We start from the raw sequence: 14,856 nt of genomic DNA on the forward strand, positions 1-14,856 counted from the left end.
TTTGTGCATTACAGTAATTGCATCTAGCTGATCATATGAGAAATTAAAGATAACAGTGAAGCAGGCAAGTTTGAACTTTGTATAGTCCTCTCACAAAAGAAGCCCAGAGTGAAGCACTCCAAATTGATGTAGGGCGATATACAACCAGCAGAGATGCCCACACCGTCGATGTCCAGCTCCAACTTTCTTAGGACTCAGCTTCCATCCTTGAGGTCAAGCCCCAAAACAACTTCAGATCTTTATGCTCTGGGTATGAGTCCTAGGAAGTGGAGGAAGAGGTGGCAAACATGTATTCGTCAATGCCCTGTGCCCTCTTAAGGAGTTTTCTCAGATATACCATCCTTCAACTCCTACTTACATCTAATTGGCCTTCTTAGCTGCAAGAAACCTGAGAAATGTAGCTATTTATCTGTGCTCATAACATATATAATAAAATAACGATCTGTTCCTACAAAAAAAAAGGAGAATAGACTTTCAGTAAGAAATTAATATTCTGTGTTTAATGTGTTTTTGCTCTTAGCAGAAAAATAAATGTAGTGCAGCAAAGAATAGTCTGCCTTTCTCTGATGTTTTGTCCTGCTTTTTTAAATTTATAACTACCCAAGACATTACAACATCAAAATGTTTGTACTCAAATTTCTGTAACTTTGTAGACCCCAATGGTTTAAATAGAAAGATATCTTGTTACCTATTAGGATACTTGTTAAAAAGTGTAGCTGATGGTGTTATGATTCCCAGTCATTTGCCATCCTCTTTCCTGCTAGAGGGCTGCACATCTCAGCACATTGCCATATTACCTGCACTGCCACCATGTTGGTGAAATATACATCCTCTCCCCAGTGTCAAGTTTGGCCAGACAACTTACTTCAGTCAATAAAATGAACTAGGAGTGGTGCAAAACTTTTCTTATCAAGCTTTAAGTGTTATCTGCATCCACCAGCTATCTCAATCTTTTCCTTTTCATCCCAAATGTGGCCCTTTCTTCAGCCTGTGTTCTGGAGAGAGAGTGCATAGAACAGAGGCAAAGTTCACCCACACTCAAGATGCATAACATAAGCAAGAACTAAACTAATATTTTAACATGCCTCTAAAATATTAAGACTAGTTATCACAGCTTAACCTAGTGAGATGACTAATAGACAAATAGATAAATGACATTATAATAAAAAAGTATGCATATATGAAAACCCTATTTTGTTGTTGTTGTTGTTCTAATACTACTGAAATTTACTGATAAGCAAACATGATTGATAAAGTCACCTGCACCTGAGGGACATCTTTCTTTTTCTCCTGTGGGTGAGTTTTAACCATTACCAAACTGTACCTGATGAGATTGTCTTACATGGTGTCCATGGTCATTTTCAACATGTATCAGTTGAACTGAAGAGAAATAAATTGCCTAGAATTGCTTCTTCTGTTTTCTCTTTTCCCATTCCTAATATGGATTCTTATCCTTTCTCAAACTCTGCTACTAGTAAGTGGTGAAGCATAGTAGAAATCATGCAAAGGACAATGGACTGGGACTTTCATTCTTTCAGAAATACTTGAACTAAATCACAGTTGCCTGAGGAAGAATAAAAATTTTGTTTTTTATCATTGAACCCCACCATATTGTCTGAATATGCCTTTAAACATCTAATAAAAAATTTTGCTTCTACTAATTATAAAAATGAGGAAAATTTTAGTGGATTTTTGTTTTTAGGAAAGTTCCAAATGAATTTGGTTTAAAACTTTCTGCCTGAGTTAGCAAGCTATATTTTATGGCAATTCAAAACAACTATATTAAACATACAGAAAATATATAAATTTAAGGTAAACAACTTATGGCTAATGGATTTAAATTTTTTACTCAGTATATATACATATTTTTTCCCCACACTGATTAAACTTCAGTAAATCAATCATTATATAATTCAAATAGCTGTGTTCCCTTTAGAAATAAGAATAGTCACAACAAAGGTAGAAAAAGAAAACTAAGACAAGGTGATTTGATAGACATTCTTTAAAAATCAAATGCTCTTGAAAAGAAAAACCTTTTTAGGGAGAAGGTACGAAGAAAAGACAGCTCCAGAGCATCTTCTAAATGTCATTATTGGAGTCCATGGTTTCTACGATGTGACATTGTTTTAATGTGTACTAATTGCTTTAAGAAACTAAGCCAGTCTGAGTAGAATTTATTAGAGAAAAAATTTATACTAAATTCCAGGATATAGAGGTTCAGCAGAAACAATGCTAGATGCTCACTGTGCTGGTCAGAATAATGGTGCCCCAAGATATCCGAGCCTTAGTCCCTGGAAACAGCGGGTATGTTACTTTACATGGCAAAATTTACTTTTCTGATGTGATTAAGTTAAAGGGCTTGAGATGGGGAGATAATCCTAGATTATCCAGTGTCCAGTCTAGTCACATGGGTCTTTAAAACCTTTCCCAGCTGTGGACTACAGAAGAATGGTAAGAAGGAAATGTGACTTAAGAAGAATGATAAGAGAAACAGAAAGTTGCTGCTTTTGAGACAGTGGCGAGACTATTGGAGTCAAGGAATGTGGGCATTCCCTAGAATCTGGAGAAGACAAGAAAAATGGATGCCCCTCTACACCTCCAGAAAGAAAGATACCTTACTGACACCTTAACTTTAACCCCAGAAGACCCATTTCGGACTCTGGCTTCCAGAACTATAAGGTAATATATTTGCATTCTTTCGGCCAGTTTCCATAGCCTTTTCTTGCTGGAGATCCCAGCTAGATCACATTTCCCAGTTTCCCTGGAATTTAAGTAAAACTTAGGGCAGGTTTTATGGACATGTGACCTGTATAGTTTTTCAGGGCCCTAAGTTTATCAGGACCCTATACTTGGTTTAATGCTCTGTTGCTGATACCTTGAAGGTCTTAATATATTTGAATAAGGCACTCTGCATTTTCATTTTGTATTGGGCCCCCAAATTATGTAAACAGTTCAGGTAAGGCTATAGGAATGAGATCTACCTAATGGCATTGAGAGAAGTTGTATAGGCTACTTTGAGGGATAGCCTCTAAAATGAAATGAAATGAGATAACAAAAATGTCTCGATTCTCCAAGATGTCTCTCCTTCACCTGTTTGCAAGAATTAAAGATATAGTCAGGACTCACGTGTCTTAGGAAATGCTGGACCAACTAGATTGGGGAAACTACATACAAAAATGGATCTCTTGAATGACAATGTGGAGCAGTGGCCCCTGATGACCTGCTTTGTGCTGCATATAGACCAGAAATAGATTTCCATTATGTTATACCCCTGATATATAGGAGTCTTTATTCCAGCAGTTGGCTTCCATTTAGTAAAAAGCAATTTATAATAAAACAAAGGAGTTCTACTCTAATTATTACCTTAATAAGAGGTATTTCTAGATAAAACAATGTAGTACCAAGAATGACAATGGTTTCTTGGGTTGTTCTAGTTGAAAAAAAATTTTTAAACCTGAAAAGTTTTAGAAAACCTGTACACTTTCCCTACCCTACCCTGCCTCCTCCAACCCGTAAGGCTTAGTGGTCACAAAAAACAGTTAGTGAAGGATTATATATTTCTGTAGTTCACCCCATAGAAAGTGTTGGAGAAAATATGGCTCTTACTGGGACACAGAGACTGGTTGACCATAAGCAAAGAATTTATTTATTGAGAAGCTCTCCCAATGGAGGGGGTCTGAAGAACAGACTTCAGTCCCCCCACCAGCATGTTAGGGGCGTGAAGAGAGACTTCAGCCCACTCCTGGAAGGGGGGGACTTGAATTTATACAGAACTTTCCTAGGCAGGGAAATGATAGTTGGTGGGAGGGGGTTGAGGGTCCAAGTGAGGGGCAGGGACCAATAGGAAGCCCTAGAGGTGAAAATTTTCCCTGATGGTGACCAGAAGATAGTGGGTTAGGGAGTTATGGTCTCTTGGAATGTTGCAGAAGCAGATGTTTCTTTTCATCTGTAGGGATTAAAGGATACATAAATAGTGAAGGTTTCCATCTCATTCTCCCTCTGATATGCAGTAGAGGTAGTAAAGATCTCCATCTTCTTCTGATATGCACATGGTGAAGACCTCTATCTTGCTTTACTCCTGTCTCTATGAGGTTTTTTTGTTTAACCTGTGGGAAAGTGCCATGCCATGTTCTCAGGCACAGGAAGGGGGTATGCCTTTTCCCAATGCATATCAGAGGAAACTGAGGTACAGCTTGTTAATTATTGCAAACCTCTAATAGAAAGTAAGCCATTCCCTGGTTTTAGCTTGGCTAAAGAGTTGGATATTCATGACGATTTTATATAACTGGATGGTTACATTGACTGACTGCCTCAGTTTCGCATTTTTTTTTTTGAGAGGCCTTATCCCTTTCTTTATAGCTACCAAGAGAAAGCTACCATGTAGATGTCTAGCCATCCAAAGCCAACTTGCCTTAAGATAAAGTTTTCCATTGCCTTTTCCCTTCACTGCTAATTAAATTTTAAGAGTAGTTCTCCATATGATAAAAAATATTATATCTTAACATAAACCTTCACAGAAAGTGGTTTCACTAGGAGTGTCCATAATTGCTTTCCTCATGTGCTTTAAGTGCTTATCTTGGTTATTGTTTTTGCCATTGCTTTTGTTCCTGTCTTCTAATCAGGAACACAGAGGTACACTAAATGACCCCTCTGAAAAATAGAACGTCAGGCAGGAAAAAAAAATAATAGGTGTATAATTGAAGTTTTGTAGTTGTTAGGAGATTGAAGATATTTTGTTATTATTGACAGGGTTAAGATGAGTTGGATGTTTTGGTTCTTGAACTAAATGAAATAAATGCAATATGTCAGTAGTTCCTTGCAATGATTCTGTTTTTACTTTTCTGCTCCACTGAGATGAGTGCCTTTACTGTCAGTGAAACTTATGACAAGGTTAGAAAGGAGATTGATTTTTGGGGTTGGAGGGGATATGTTAGAAAACCAACTGAGATTTAAAGAATACAAAACTGCCCTCCACTTGCACATTGAAATTGCATTTGTGGTCATTTACAGAAAAACTAAAAAGTATTCATTGATGGAGTATTCTGTGCTTAGAATTGACTCCATAACAAATAAAATACTTTGGAAGAAATTGAACATACCATTTTTGATTTTTGATTTTTAGGGAGCAATCATTCATACCATACAAGATTTACACACATCACCCTGCCACCAACATCTTACATTGCAGTGAAACATTTGCTGCAAATGATGAAAGAACATTGGCATGATATTACTGCTATGTATAGTCCATAGGTTATATTTGGTGTATTTTTACCACAAACCATCCTATTATTAATACCATATATCAGTATGGTATATTTGTTATACTGAGCATACTTATTTTTAATCATGATGTACTAGTGGCTAAAATCACATGAAACATGAATGCTGAGTAAGATGAAAGAAACCCATGATTCAATTACTTGTTAACTGTATAACCATAATTATGCTTATAGCTTCTGGTTATGTTTTTTTAGAAAAAAAAGAAATAATCCTTGATTTTTAAATTACCACTGGTAAAGTCTACAGCAACTATTATATTTTTTCTGTGGAGAATTATAATGTGACAAGTTTTAAAATTAGAAACAATACAAACTCTTTCTTTTGACACATCATTAAAATAATAAGAAAATGACAGATAGTATAAATCACAGTGAAGAAAACTGAATGGAAGCCATGAGAGGATGAGTAATTTTAACAAATTTCTGGGAGACAGAAAGCAGATTTGAGTAAGAGTGGGGAGAATGTTCTAAGTCTTGCCAGAAATATTCAGTCTTTCATAATGAATATGAGAATAGCTGTATGTTTTTGATAAATGCTTTTTATCAAGTTGAGGTAATTATCCTCTATCCCTACATTGCTGATATAATTTTGTCAAATATATCTTCTGCATCAATTGATATGATTAAATGATCTTTCTTTAGCTTGTTGAAAAGAGTGGATTGCATTGTTTGATTTTCAAATGTTAAACAAGTCTTGCATATCTGCAATAAATCCCATGTAATCATGGTGTAAAATTCTTTTTGCACTTTGTTGGATATAGTTTGCTAATATTTTTGAGGATTTTGGGGTGTAAATTCATGACAGCTATTAGACTGTACTTTTCTTTTATTGCACTCTGTTATATTTTGATATAAGAGTATACTGACCTCAAGCAATGAGTTGGGAAGTGTTTCTTTCTCTTCTAGTTCCTGGAAAAGATTTGTAAAATTCCTGCTAATTTTTCTTTAAACGTTCTTTAAACGATCTGCAGTGAAACCATCTGGGCCTTGAGATTCCTTTTTATTTATCATTACCTTTCTGATTGAAGAAATTCCTTTAGCCAAACTTGAAGGTATTAGTTTCAGGTTGAGAATGTTTTTATTTCCCTTTCATTCCTGAAGTATAGTTTTGCTGGGTTAGAATTAGAGATAGAGTTGTTTGTGTTTTATTTTTAGCATTTGAAAAATATTATGCCATTTCTTTCTGGCCTCCATGCTATCAGATGAGAAATCTGTTGTCATTCAAATTCATGTTTTCCTATAGATAATGGGCCACTTATCTTTTTCTGTTTTTAGGTTCTTTTCTCTCTATTCACATTGCATGAATTCTATTGTTCTGCCCTCATGTTGCCTGATTCTATTCTCTGTCATCACCATTCTACAATCGATCCAATGAGGTTTTTATTCCATTTTGTTCTTTTTTTATGCATTTTTTTCTTTGCTGAGTTTTCTATTTTTTCATTTATTTCAAGAAAATTTGTAATTGATTGTTGAAAGATTTTTTATGATAGTCAATTTAAAAACCTTAGATAATTCCAGCATTTGCTTCATTTTTATGAGTTTTAGTTGACTGAGTTTTCAATTCAAGTTGTAATTTTTTTGGTTCTTGATGCAATGAGTGATTTTCTACTGCATCCTGGATATTTCTTTGTCTATTATGTTAGAAGACTCTGGTTTATTTATTTATTTATTTTATTTTATTTTATTTTAGCATAGGCCACTCTAAGTTTAGCATGTGAGACTTGACTCAATTGAAGTTTAATTATCAGAGCTTTTGTGGGATTTTTTTTTTTTTTTTGCTTGGTTTATCTGATGCCACAGGGGCTCCCATGGGCTTTGTTGATACTTCATAAGGATGTGAAAGGAGTTTCACCACCCCTGGATACCAGATGTCTCTCAGTAGAGCAAGGATATAGTGGGAGTCCCCTACTTGTGCCCACTTTTCCTCTCAGACTGATCCTCATACTGAAGTTGGGTCCCTTGCCTACTTGGCCACCCTACTATCTCTTGGCAGGGGAAAAGAATCTGAATTCCAGACCAGGCATTTTGCTGTGGCTGCATCCTTTTTCCAGTTCACCTGTTTGCTCCCTGGTCTCTGGGCAGGAGAGGAGAGTTTGTGCACTGTGAGGACAAAGATTCCCCTGACTGAACCATTTCCTGTAATTAGGTCTCTTTCATTGGGTCCACCTCTCTACTCTGTCCCTCTGTCTGCTCCCATGTCTCTGAGCAGGGAAGAATCCTCATCCTCTAAGGATTAAGAGTTCAGCACTTTTACCATCTCTATCTACCTGCTTTAGTATCTCCTTTTGGATAAGGATGAGTCTCAAGCATGGCAGGGTATGATAATCTCTACCTTAGTCACTTGTTTCTGGCAGGGTTCCAGATTAATTCCTCTTGGCTGTGGTGTCAGGTTCCCCATGTCTGCTTATCCGGGGAGGACTGAGTCTATCTAACTGCCTTTCGTTGTTAGGATGGGGTTAGGAAATCACTGGGTCTAGGTGCCTTTCTCTGATAAGTGAGGGGAATTAAGCTGCCCAATACCATGCAGTTCCTCCAGACCTGGTATCCTAAAGAGTTGCCTTCTTCTTTTCATCTTCTGGAGTTCTCTTTGGTTGTCTCTTTACCATTTCCAGATTGCATAATTGTGCTTACAGGGGAGAAGCAGGAAGAAAAATGAAACAAGTTTGCACCAGACTAGAGTTTTCCCAATTGACATTTTAGAATGTACTGTTATTATTTGATAATTCAGAAAAAAATTTATAATAAAGTAGTTGAGTGATTTGTTTGAAGTAACATAAAAGCCATTTTAACTTGGACTTGCTTCAAATTCTAAAGACTTTTTTAAGTTCACATCTTTCTCTAGCTTCATCAGTGGTTTCTTGGATTAAAGTGTGATCTGGCACTACTGATACTAAAATAACAATAATAGGTGCCATCTTAACCTATGTAAAGTAAACAATGCTCTTTCTATTCATCAGAGGAAGAAGCTGAGTCTCAGAGAGATTCACTGACTTCCTGTAGGGCCCAGCTAGATAGAGTTCACATGGAGCTGGGGCACAAATTTAGATCTATCCAATTCATTAATTGTTCCTTCCTGGCACCTCAACTTCGTGATTTTAGACCCACTTGTATTAGTCAGCGAAAGGAGTGCTAATGCAAAACACCAGAAACTGGTTGGTTTTTATAAAGGGTATTTATTTGGGGTAGGAACTTACTTATACCAGGCCATAAAGCTTAAGTTACTCCCCTCAGTCTATTTGGAGCAAGATGGCTGCCAACATCTGAGAGGGTTCAGGCTTCCTGAGTTCCGATGTTCCTGGGGCTTGCTTTTCTCTGGGTTCAAGTTTTCTTTCTTCCTGAGGCTGGTTTCTCTTTTCTCCGTGAGCTTACTTCCCAGGGCTCCAGCTTAAGTATTCAGCATCAAACTCCAACATCAAAACTCCAACAACAGAAACCCCCAGCTCTGTTCTTTGCCATCCTTTTATCTCAGTGCCTTAATAACTCATTCATGTCTGGTACAGATCAGATTACAAACATAATCCATCATCTATTTTTGGAATTCATAACCATATCAAACTGCTACACCAGCCTTCTGAAATTCCATATAGATATGTAAGAAAATATTCATCTGGAAATTCTCAATATGCATGAGATATAAACAAAAAATTCTGTATATATTCAGTGGACGTATGAAACTATAAAGTATGGTTTAAAGTCACCTTTTTTCTAATATCACATCCAAGTTTCTCAACTTCGTATAAATAGCACTCTGGAAAAATTACTTAATCATTCTGATTCTCAGTTTTCTTAACTATAATTGGAGTTAATAATAGTTACCTCATAGTATATTTGTAGTGATTAACCAGAATAGCATTAGGAAAATAGCTAGAATGATCCTGAAACATAAAAGATACCCAATAATGATATATTATTATTATTATTATTGATATAATGGTGATGAAGATGATAATGATGAAGAAGAAAATGGGAGGAAAAGAGGAAAAGGTCTTCAAAAAATGCTGAGGAGTATAAAGGAGATAGCCTAGCCTGACAAATTGGTTAGCGATAATTAGATTAGTGAGGCTGAGAAATAGGAGACAATTGGAATACATAAGGTATAGGTTATAATGAAAAAAGCAAGGGGAAACAATTTCCTAGAGTCAAAGCAAATTTTTCTTATCAGCATTCAATTGCAGTATAAGGCATAAAAGTAAAACTCATGTTTGGAATTTAAGGGGAAGAGAAAAAATATTCATTGAAGCCTTTTAAAATATCCACAAATTCTTTTCAACAACTAGTTAGAGCCTAAGAATGGATGTCTGGAACATGTTTACAATTGTAAAACTTTCATGCACATCATTACTAAGGGAAGGACTCTAAAATATAAAGTTACTGGTAGCAATTTGATATAATTAGGAATTCCAAAAATAGATATTGGATTATGTTTTGTAAACTGGTCTGTGCCTTGGTGTGATTAAATTATGATTAGGGCTTTGATTGGGTCAATAGTGTGTTGAGTCCCCACGCACAGGTAAAAGGATGGTGAAGAACAGAGTTAGAGGGTTTTTAATGTTGGAGTTGGATGCAGAAGACTTAAGCTGGAGCCCTAGAAAGTAAGCACACAGAGGAAAGAGAAGCAAGCCGCAGGAAGAGAGGAACCCTGAGTTGGGAGAGAAGCAAAACTTGGGAAGAGAGGAACCCAGGAAGCCTGAACCCAGGCAGACATCAGCAGCCATCTTTTTCCAACACATGGAAATAGACTTTGGTGAGGGAAGTAACCTATGCTTTGTGGCCTGGTAACTGTAAGCTCCTACTCCAGATAAATACTCTTTATAAAAGCCAACTGATTTCTGGTACTTTGCATCAGCACCCTTTTGGCTGACAAATACAGTACCACTGTCTTTGAAGGTGTGAATCTTTTGAACAATATTCCCATTAAAAAGTTGTCATTTAAATGCTGATAGAAAATGCAATGAGAAAAATAATCCCTAAAAGGCATGACTGCTGTCACAGATCATATGGAGATGCCTATCATAAAGTTGACACATATTAGGATTAGATGGAACATTAGATTTAACCTGATATAATACAGTTATTTTATTGCCAAGGAAATAAAAATCACATGATGAAAAATGTGATATTACCTATTGATGCAAAATTCTCTATTTCTGGAACCAGATTTGCTGATATTATGAACTACAAAAGGTCATTTGTAGAAGTGGTAATATATGTCTACCAATCATGCTGATTTTGTCATTTGTGGACCCCAGAAAATTATGTTCTTAAGGTAAGGCATTCCTGTGCTTGTAAATCTATTGTTATGTGGAACCTTTTGGTTAGATTCAGCTAAGGGACCTTTTGATTAGATTGCTTCAGTTAAGGGCCTTTGATTAGATTGTAGGACCCAGCAAAAGTCCTAACCCTTTAACCGGAGTCCTTCATTCATGGAGGACTGAAAGCAGTGACACACAGAAAAAACTACAGTCACAAAGAGAAGCCACAGATGAGCAGCCTAAAGCAGAATCCACAGGCCTAAAGGAGAGGTGAGAGATAAGCAGGCCACCATTATGCCATGTGCTTGGTCACTTACAGTGAGCTGCAAAAGAAATCATCTTTAGGTGATTAGATGATGCCACCATAAGTCTGATCACCCATAGCTCCACCTTGGTGAGACAGCATTTCTTGATGATGCTTTGACTTGGACATTTTCATAGTCTTGGAACTGTAAGATTTTACCTTAATAAATTCCCATTATAAAAACCAACCCATTTCTGGTATTTTGCATTGGCAGCTTTCAGCAACCTGAAACAAATGCTAACACAGATTTCCTGAAAGTAGGGTATAATGAACTGTGTTCTAAGCGAAAATGAATTTTTCCCCAGGATTTTTCACCATTAACACACAAACGGGAGAGGGCGGGGCAAGAGGGAGAGGGCAGGGCAAGATGGTGGCTGAGTGAGTTTAACTGATAATCTCTCCTGCAAAGAAGCGGCTGGGCAGCATTGGAGATTCTTCGGGACCAGGCTGTTTCAGGATTTTTGCAGGGCAGGCGATGTCTGGACATTGATTTGGTGGGAAGGTAACGGAGAGGATTCGTCTACAAGATATAATTGAGACTCTATTGCATGAAGGTGGGAGCTGCACGCAGAACAGCTCCCTCCTGGGGTGGGTGGAGCCGGGGCACCGGTGCTGCGGCGACGATATCTGGAGGCTCTGCGTTACTGGGGAATTCATAAGCTCTGAGAGGGCTATTGGGGGGTTAACAGGACGGGAGGCCTTTGCAGACCAATTTGGGGAGACAAACGGGAGTTTTATTGTGAAGCGGGGAATTTTTGATTGCGGATGCAAATAACAGCGCTTCCGCCTAGAGCCCCGCCAAGCCCGGCTGCCATCTGCAGTGGACTTAAATTGATATCAATAAAGAGACGCCATAAGGAGGCTGTTACAGGGTCTGGCAGGGCGGTAGACGTCTGGAAGCCGATTAGGGGAATATTTTGGGAAGCGTGGGAATTTCAGTTTTGGACTCTGTTATCGGTGTTTCCGGCTGGAGCCCCACCCACGGGCTTGGCTACTGATCTGCGTCATTAAATTGGCTGCAATGTAGAGGCACCCGCAGGTGGCCGTTCCTGGGGCTTACAGGGTGGGAGGTGTCCTGAAGCCGAATTGGTAATACATCCACAGAATAGACGCCAGTGAATGAGTGAATTGCGGGGTTCAGACACATAAGATAGCGTTTGCGGATGTGACCTCACCCATAGGGCTGGCACCAAGCTGCGGGGATCCCTGAAGGCTGTGTTGCACTGTGGGGCTCCCATGCTCCCTGATAACCAGATTTGAGGTGGCCAGGTCTGAGTCCCCTAAACCCTGGTGGCCCACACCCCAGACATGCACACCTCTTGAGTCTTCAATATATCAGACTTTCCATCCCTGAATCCATCATGCCCTGAGGTCCATCTGAGGTCCTTGAATGTCCTAGCCCTCAACGTTTGTGTTTTTTCTTTTTTCTTTCATTTTGTTTTGTTTGTATTTTTATTTTATTTTATTTTTTATTTTTTTTAATGTCCTGATTGCTAACATTGCATTATCTCCTAGTCTTTTCTCCCAGCATATCCCCCAAAGTCTTTTTTTTTTTCCAGTTATTTAGGGTTTTTTTTGTTGTTGTTGTTGCTGTTGTGGTTGTTCTGTATCTTTTTTTTCTTTTCCCTACCTGTTCCCTGCCCTTTACCCACCCCCTTTTTCTTTCTTCCTTTCTTCTCTTTTTTTCCCCTCTCTCTCTTGTCCCTCATTTTCTTCTTATTTTATTTTATCTTAATTATACAATAGGTGCTGCAGGGAACACCTCACATTTGCTGGGTTTCCTCATCCTCTGCTGCTTCATTTCTGTGCGAATTGATTTTGGCTACCTACACTATCCCCTTTCCCCTACAACTTGATACCCCCCATCATCTACTGTCTCTCCTATATTCCACCTCCCTTTCTTTGATCCCCAAAGTGTCTAACTCTTAATTTCTAATACCTTTGTTTTGTTTTCTGTCTTTTATCCACTCTTGAAACTATTGCCTTTCTTTTTTCTTTCCCTCTCACGAAAACACTAGCTTTTTAATTCATACCATATTCCTCCCATATTCAGTTGATTACCTCATTATAGGTACTCTACCTACTGCTATAACTTCTACACAACTTACATGAATCTAATATCCATCCTCCCAAATCTCATATTGTTGCTCTGTTAACATTTATCACCAATACTACTTTACACTTTTTCCTTGCTTACACAATTGCCTTTCCCTGGCCCTAATACTTTCCTTTAAAGTGAACTCAACTAGCAATAAGAAATTAGAATAAGAAGAACAAAGTGACAAAGAGAAGATATAACAATTACACAAAAACAACAGCTAATTAATCCCCAAGACTAGACAAAGAAGCTAAGGAACTGATTAAACCCGTCAAGATAAAATGATGACCAGACAGCAACAAAAATCTACAAACCAAACCAGTAATCAGGAAAACACCACTGAATCCAATGAACAAACTAAAAACCAGGAAGGGGAGCAGAACTTCGCACAAGTAATTAAAGATTTCAGAACATTTATCACCGACAAATTTAATGAAGTAAAGGAAGAGGTTAACAACATAAAGACAACACTTGGGGGGAAATTGCAGACATACGCAAAAAGATAACAGATATGATGGGAATGAATACCACAGTTCAAGAAATCAAAAATACACTTGCAGCAAATATCAGCAGACTCCAAGACGCAGAGCAGAGAATTAGTGATGTGGAAGACAGTACATCGGAAATCAAACAAATAGTAGAATTGGTCGATAAAAAGATAGAAAAAATCCAGCTAGGACTTAGGGACCTGAATGACAACGCAAAATGCTCAAACATACGTATTATAGGAATCCCTGAAGGAGAAGAGAAGGGAAAGGGGTCAGAAGGAGTGTTGCAGGAAATAATGGCTGAAAACTTCCCAAATCTACTGAAAGAGACAGATGTACATATCCAAGAAGCACAGCGCACCCCAATTGTCATAAACCCCAACAGGCCCACCCCAAGACATATACTTGTCAAATTATCCAACACTCAAGACAAAGAGAAAATTCTAAAAGCAGCAAGAGAAAAGAAAACCATCACATACAAGGGAAGCTCCATAAGATTAAGTGCTGAATTCTCATCTGAAACCATGGAGGCAAAAAGGCAGTGGTATGATATAGTCAAGGTATTAAAGAAAAAAATTTCCAACCAAGAATACTCTATCCAGCTAAACTAGCATTCAAAAGTGATGGAGATTTCAAAATATTCACAGATAAACAGAAACTGAAAGAGTATGCCAACAAGAAACCTCCCCTTCAAGAAATTCTAAAGGGATTTCTGCAGGAAGAAAGGAAAAAACAGGAAAGGCAGAATTAGAGGAGAGTGTAAGAGCAACAAAAAAGACAAAAAGAGAAAGGAAAAACAAACAAACAAAATATGACAAACACAAGTCCAATCAAAATATGGCTAACACAAATAATTCCTTGAAAGTAATAACACTGAATGTCAATGGATTAAACTCACCTATCAAAAGATTCAGACTGGGACATTGGATAAGGAAATATGACCCATCTATATGCTGTCTACAAGAGACACATCTTAGACCCAGAGACTCATGGAGGCTGAAAGTGAATGGTTGGAAAACAATCTTACAAGCAAACAATAACCAAAAAAAGGCAGGAGTAGCTATATTAATATCAGACAAAATAGACTTTAAATGTGAAACAATTGTGAGAGACAAAGAAGGATACTACATATTAGTGAAAGGGCCAATCTGTCAAGAAGATCAAACAATCATAAATATTTATGCTCCTAACAAGGGTGCCTCTAAATACGTGAGGCAAACACTGGAAAGACTAAATGAAAGAATAGATGCATCTACAATTACAATGGGGGATTTTAATACACCACTATCAACTCTGGACAGAACATCTCAAAAGAGAATCACTAAAGAAACAAAATATTTGAACAGTATATTAGAGGAGCTGGATCTAATAGACATATATAGAGCATTACACCCAAACACAGCAGGGTATACATTTTTCTCAAGTGCACATG

Source organism: Dasypus novemcinctus, chromosome 7 (genome assembly GCF_030445035.2).
Source record: "Dasypus novemcinctus isolate mDasNov1 chromosome 7, mDasNov1.1.hap2, whole genome shotgun sequence".
In the NCBI taxonomy this organism is placed as follows: Eukaryota; Metazoa; Chordata; class Mammalia; order Cingulata; family Dasypodidae; genus Dasypus; species Dasypus novemcinctus.